This window comes from Chinchilla lanigera, unplaced genomic scaffold (genome assembly GCF_000276665.1).
Source record: "Chinchilla lanigera isolate Chin_1 unplaced genomic scaffold, ChiLan1.0 scaffold00025, whole genome shotgun sequence".
Taxonomy (NCBI): domain Eukaryota; kingdom Metazoa; phylum Chordata; class Mammalia; order Rodentia; family Chinchillidae; genus Chinchilla; species Chinchilla lanigera.
Genome location: NW_004955426.1, coordinates 7,170,995 through 7,177,804, shown reverse-complemented (window position 1 = coordinate 7,177,804; position 6,810 = coordinate 7,170,995). Strand labels below are relative to the sequence as shown.

The 6,810-nt window shown below is 35.8% G+C and overlaps 1 pseudogene; it reads left to right on the top strand.

Annotated features, from left to right (window-relative positions):
- Positions 1 to 264: 264 nt before the first annotated feature.
- On the top strand, positions 265 to 557 carry LOC102014153 (annotated as a pseudogene).
- Positions 558 to 6,810: the final 6,253 nt, after the last annotated feature.

The following is a 6,810-nucleotide window of genomic DNA, read 5'->3' as shown; positions in this document are numbered from 1 at the left end:
TCAGGACCTCAGGTTTTCCCCACCAGGGGTCAAACTTGAGATAACAGTCTTACTCAGTTCAATAATGACTTGCAATTAAATTTGATGAACCTAAATATAATGCCTTGAGTTGTCTTGAGTCCTCACCCTTCTCCCATGACAGGAATAAGGGCTGTATAATAAAGTACAAAAGTAAATAAAGTAGCCCCGGCCGAGTGCCCCGCTCACCCCACTCGCCCGCGTCTGCAGCGCCTCTGCGCCCAGGTTTCTACAGACCTCACCAAAATGCCCTCCCATGTGAAACACGACACGGAAACCATGATGTTTACACTTCACAAATTTGCTGGGGACAAATGCTACTTAACAAAGGAGGACCTGAGAGTACTCATGGAGAAGGATTCCCTGGATTTTTGGAAAATCAAAAAGACCCTCTGGCTGTGGACCAAATTATGAAGGTCCTGGACCAGTGTCGAGATGGCAAAGTGGGTTTCCAGAGCTGCTTCTCACTAGTTGCGGGCCTCACCATTGCGTGCAATGATTATTTTGTAATACACATGCAGCAGAAGGGAAAGCAGTAGGCAGACATGAGTGTTTACTCCTGCGCTGATGAGAGTTCTCCCAGAGGGCCCCTTAAGGAGTCTGCCCCTCAGTTTCCCCTTGTATAAAGATTTCATGAGCAGATCAGGACCCTTAGAAAATGTACAAATAGCATCCAGCTCTCACTGGACAAACAGAAAATGGAGTTAACTAAATGCTAGATAAGCTTTTGATATTTATATTTGCATCTTCTTGCCCTCAATAAAGTCTTTTTTTTAGTTCCAAAAAAAAAAACCCATAAAAGAAAATAAAATATAGATGCCATGCTTTAGTATTAATGGTTTATCTATTGTTCTAAGCTTTTCTTATCATTCTGTAAGATATTAATACAAAAATGAAATAAGCTGCCAATGTCATTTCCTTGCTTAAATTGCTGTTCTACAAGTTTCAAATATCTGAGCCTGTACTGATCACTGCAGTTTCATCCAAATGACCATCTTCTCCAGCTATCACTAATGACTTATTTAGCAGGAGAGTCACCATGCTGTGTCAGACAGTATATCCTGCGTGCCTTTGATTTGGCATCCTTATTACCTTCAGAGTCATGAGATAGTTGCAAAACTCCATTTTAACACAGTTCCTGAGCCCTTGCAAAGATCTGCTAGTTAAGCCTCTCAGGAGTTTGATTCTGTGACAGGATGAAGGAGAGAAGAAGGTTGCTGGGAAGAAAACCTGTGGGAAATAGAAAAAAATGAAGCAGAATTAGCTAAGAACAACATCCAGATTGTGATGTATAAGACTGTCGAGAAAGGTTAGTAGGACAAAGTAGGACAAACAACAAGAAAATAAGAGAAAGTAGGACAAACAACAACAAAATAATCAAATTGAAATTTATATCTTACAGTGTCATGACCACCAAAACATGGAGATACGACAGAAGGATGATTTGTTAAGTGATTCCTTTATTGAGCAAAAATTGCCTGGTGTTAGTACCCATTGTCACTTCTCAGTGAGAAGCTGTTCAGAAAGACTAAGGCCAGTCTGAACTACACAGTGAGATCTTTTCTCAAAAAAAATTTATGAAGAAAATGTACTGTATACATGTAGTAGAATACTATTCATCATAAAAAGAAATATGGCCATTGATGAAACAAAGATGGAACTAGAAGACTGCAAGCTAAGTGAAATAATGAAAACACAAAAGACAAACAGTGCATTTCTCTAATATAGAGAATGTAAAATGTTAAACTCCTGATGGTTTAGTTGAGGGCTGCAAAGAGAAAGAAAATGTTGATTAAAGATTGTAAATTTTCAGATATTATATTAAAAAATTCTATGAATCTGATGTCTCATATTCTAACTATAGTAAATGGTATCCTATACACTTGGAATTCACTAAGAGAGTAGATTTTAAGGATCCTTACTGCCTATGTTCCTGTATGTACAAAAACTGAAAACTATGTGAGGTAACACATATGTAACTTGCTTGATTGTGGCAATCAATACAAATATCAAATGACCACATTGTACTCCTCAGGAATGCACCATTTCTATTTGTTAATTATAGTTTATTAAAGTTGAGTAATTAAGCTTCAAAACTAAAATTAAAAAGATCTTATTTTGCCATAGTCTACAGAAAATTAATCTTTAAATATCAAGTTGTTTGCTAAAAATAAAACTATAATTTGTTTGGTCTATTTTTTTTCTAAATACTCAATGATTTTCCATTCTGCTGAAACATAATATTAAACTAAGGTCACAAATACCATATTACTATAAAATTATTGATTGGCCCAGGACGGCATGGCTGACAAAGAGTCTGAGCTCATCTCCTCCCTCCTTCCACCGGTGGGAGTCAGGACCTGGACACCTGCAGGAACACAAATGACACAGCGTCACCCTGGCTAAGGCACACAGGATGGACAAGCAGGACTAGAGTCAGCGAAATGTCTCATCCAACAGAAACAACATGAAGCAAAAGGTGGTGAGCAAGGGGAACCAGTGTTGTACCTGAGACAAAGACACAAGGAATAGAAGCCTGCAGGTAAGGTAGCCCCATTCTCTTTTCTTGTATTTTTTTCTTTTTCTATCTCTTTTCTGAATGACTGGGGAGAACTCCTGACACAAAAAATTGATCCCATTCCCCAAATTCAGAGACATAAAAATCAGCCACTAACCCCCTGCAGGTGAAAGTCCACTTGCAATCTTGGCTAGAGTATATATTTCTGGGATCTGACTTGGACCGACCACAGAATTATAGACACTAGAGGAATTTCACTACTTTTATTTTTCTCTTTCTGATTGTTCTCCCTCTTGGTATTCAGCCAGATTAGTGTTTTGTTTTGTTTTTCATTTTGTTTGTTTGCTTAGTTTTGCTGTTTGTTTCCCTTTTGTTCAATTGTTTTCCCTTTTCTTTCTTGTTTATTGTCCATTCTGGTTTTTTGTTTGTTTGTTTGTTTGTTTGTTTTGTTTTTTTTGGTTTTTCTCCGGTACCGGGAACCAAACTCACGACCTTGCGTTTGCCAGGCAGGCGCTTTGCCGCTGAGCTAAATCCCCAGCCCCCTGTCCATTCTGTTTTGTCCTGTTTAATTTTTCTTTCCATATGCTGTTATTTAAGTGTGAGAGGATATTTTTGTTTACTGTTATTATCTTCCTTTCTTTTCATTTTTCTTTTCTTCTTTTCTCTCTCATTCATGATTTAGGCCACTAATGTTTCTAGGTTCACTAATATTTCCTTCAGTTTTACTCTACTCATCCTCTCCTTCTCTTTCATCGACCATCTTCCTTGACTTTATGATATTTTCATGTGAATAAATCCTGTGTCTTTTTTTTCTGGTTCACTTCAAAATTCCTAGGCCTATTCCTGCAGTCTTTCCCTCTTGTATCAAACCAATTTGATCTCTCCATCTTATTCCCTATCCTCTTGAAGCCTCCCCCACAACAGAGTAAAATCACTCTGCTTTTTAAAAAAATCATTGCTTACATGTTATTGGTATTATTAGACTATATTATATATCTGTAAACTTTTGTCTTATGGTTATACACATCAGGCTAGCAGTTACTACAATTTATCATGAGCTAGGCTGTACTTGAGCTTATTGTCATTGCCAGCTACTTTAACCAGGATGTCACACATGCTATAACCAGTCCCCCCCATATGACAACAATGCAATTGTAAGGGGTCATAACCACCTTGTATAGTCCAGTACAAATGGAATGAGCCCTAAATCAAATAGACAGCAATTCCTCATCCTTAATACATCAGGTAGGTTCATGGGATAGACATAAAGACCAAGAACCACCTACATCTAGAAGACATTTGGAGGAACAGACACCTCCTAGGAAAGCCTTGACACCAGTGACAAAGCTATCTAACATAAGAAATCTATAAGCATCAACAAAAAAAACAAAATAAAGTTGAAAATGACAACATGGAGAAGCAAAATGCAATATCAAATGTCCAGTGTATGCAGGAAAAGTTCAGAGCACAAACAGACAGAGGAAATCAGAAGTGCACAAATGGAATTCTCTGAAATTATAGCAGCAGAAGTGAAATACCAAATGGAAAAAGTCAGAGAAAAACTGACCTCTAAGGTGCAAAAAGAAATGATGATAAAAAAGAAAAACATTAAAATGGAAACATAAACAAACACAGTAGGTCAGGAAAATGGTGGGAACCATAAATGCCAAACACAGACTAGAAATGGAATCAATGAAACAAATCCAAACAGAAATGCAAGAGATTAAACATTCCGTTGAAAGTATACACAGCAGACTGAATGAAGATGAGCACAGAACATCAGATCTAGAAGACAGTAATGTGACTAGTGAAGACACCATGAAAAATCAGTCCAACAACTAAAGAATAAAGCAAAAAGCATAATAGCATAAAAGATTGACTGAAATCAAGGAGAAAGCAGGAAAAAGCACAAAATCCAGTGAATGCCTCTTCTCAGAAATGATGGTAAAAAATTTCCCAAAAGAGGATAGTCTTTGACATACAAATTAATGAAACATATAGAACTCCAAATAGCCATGCCTAAAATAAATCCACACCAATGTCTATAATAATTACAATTACAGATATTCACCTCAAGAATGAAATATTAAAAGCAGATAGAGAAAAGAAACATACCAAGTATAAAGGCAAGCCCATCAGAATCATAGCAGCCTTCTCAACACAAACCATGAAATAAAGAAGAGCTTGGAGTGAGATATTTCTAGCCCTAAAAGAAAACAATCTTCAACCTAGACTGATGTATTCTGCATAATTATCTTTCAAAATTGATGTAGAGATAAGATACTCCCATGACAAAAAAACAAGTGAAGAAAGTTATGACCACTGAGCCATTTCCACAGAATGCTCTGAAGGACAATTAGAAAGTGATAATATCAGGGCCAGGGCTATAGCTCAATGGCACAACTGCCTGCCTGGCAAGCATGAGGTCCCAAGTTTGATCCTGGTACCCCTTCAAAGGAAGAAAATGATAGTGCAAACCACAAACACATAAGCATCAATAGAAAGAAGCCACCAGACAGAGCAAGAAATTAAACAGAGGAGAAAGACAGGGAACAAACAACAGGAGAAAAAAAACAAGAAAAGATAAAGTCAATACATATCAGTTACAACCATCAAAGTAAATGATTTCAATTCACCATTCAAAGGAAACAGACTGGCAGAATGGATCAAGAAGCAAGATCCTACAATAAGCTGCATTCAAGAAACACATTTAACCACAAAAGAAATTCATAGTCTAAAAGTCAAATGATGGAAAAACATTCTCCAAGCCATAAGAACCCAGAAAAAACATGGATAGCTAGTCTATTTGCAGACAATTCAAACATTGTACCAAAAGTGATCAAATTAGACAAAGAAGTTCACAACACTTTTGTTAAGAGAAACTTCCAAGAAGAGATATTAATCATAAATATTTATGCATCAAAAACATGTTCACCCAATTAATAAAAAAATTAACAGACATGAAAAGCAAATAAGCACTAACACAATGGTAATGGAGGACATTAATACACCACTCTCACAAATATATTGATCAACTAGACAAATGCCCCACCCCAAAACATCAGAATACGTATTGTTCTCAGCTGCACATGGATGTTCTCCAAAATAGACTACATATTACCCCACAAAACATGTTTAAGTAAATGTAGAGAAACTGAAATTATCCCATGCATACTATCTCATATAGTGAAAGTAAATGGGAAATCAGCATCAAAAGAAATCACAAAAATACATAAACGCATCGAAATTAAACAACACCCTTCTAAATAACCAATAGTTCACAGAGGAAGTTAAAAATGAGCTTTAACAGTATATACAATCAAATGATAAAACCAATATAACATGTCAAAAAATATGAAGCAATGAAATCAGTCCTAAAAGGGAAATTCATAGCAATGGACTCATACATAAGGGAAGCAGAATGAGCTCAAATAAACAATCTAATGTTGAACCTTAAACTTCTAGAAAAAGAAGAAGAAATCAAAAGCAAAGCTCATGCGAGGGAGGAAATTGTAGAGATTACAGCAAAAATTAATGTGATAGAGACAAGAAAACAGTATAAGAAATCAATGAATCAAAAAGTTGTTTCTTTAAAAGAGTAAATAAACTTGATAAACAATTAGTCAACCTCATAAAAGATGAAAGATAAAACACAAATTCAAGCAATTTGGAATGAAAAGGAGATCGCAATGGATCCCACAGAAATCCAGGACATCATTAATACCTACTATGAGAACATATATTCTAATAAGAGGGAAAGCACAGAAGAAATGGACAGATTCCTAAACACAATAGAATTGTGAAAACTAAATAAAAAAGATATAAAAAATCTAAATAACCTGGTACTGGTCAATGAAATTGAGAATGTAATTAAAAATTTACAAACAAAGAAAACCCCAGGTCATGATGAATCCACTGTTGAAATCTGTAGGAAATTTAGAGAAGGGCTAATGCCACTAATGCTGAAACTCTCCCAGGAAACTGAAAGGGAAGCAGTATTTCCAAAATAATTTCTGGAAGCAAGTATTTCCCTGATTATAAAACCAGAGAAGAAGCCAACCAAAAAAGAAAGCAAATGGCCATACATGAAACATAATGAACATAGATGAAAAAACAATAAGATACAGACAAACAGAATGCATTAAGAAGAACATACACCATGACCAAATAGGATTCATTCCAAGAGTTCAGGGATTATTCCACATATGCAATTTAATAAATGTAATATATCGTATTAACAGAACCAAAGACAAAAACCATATTACCATGTCAAT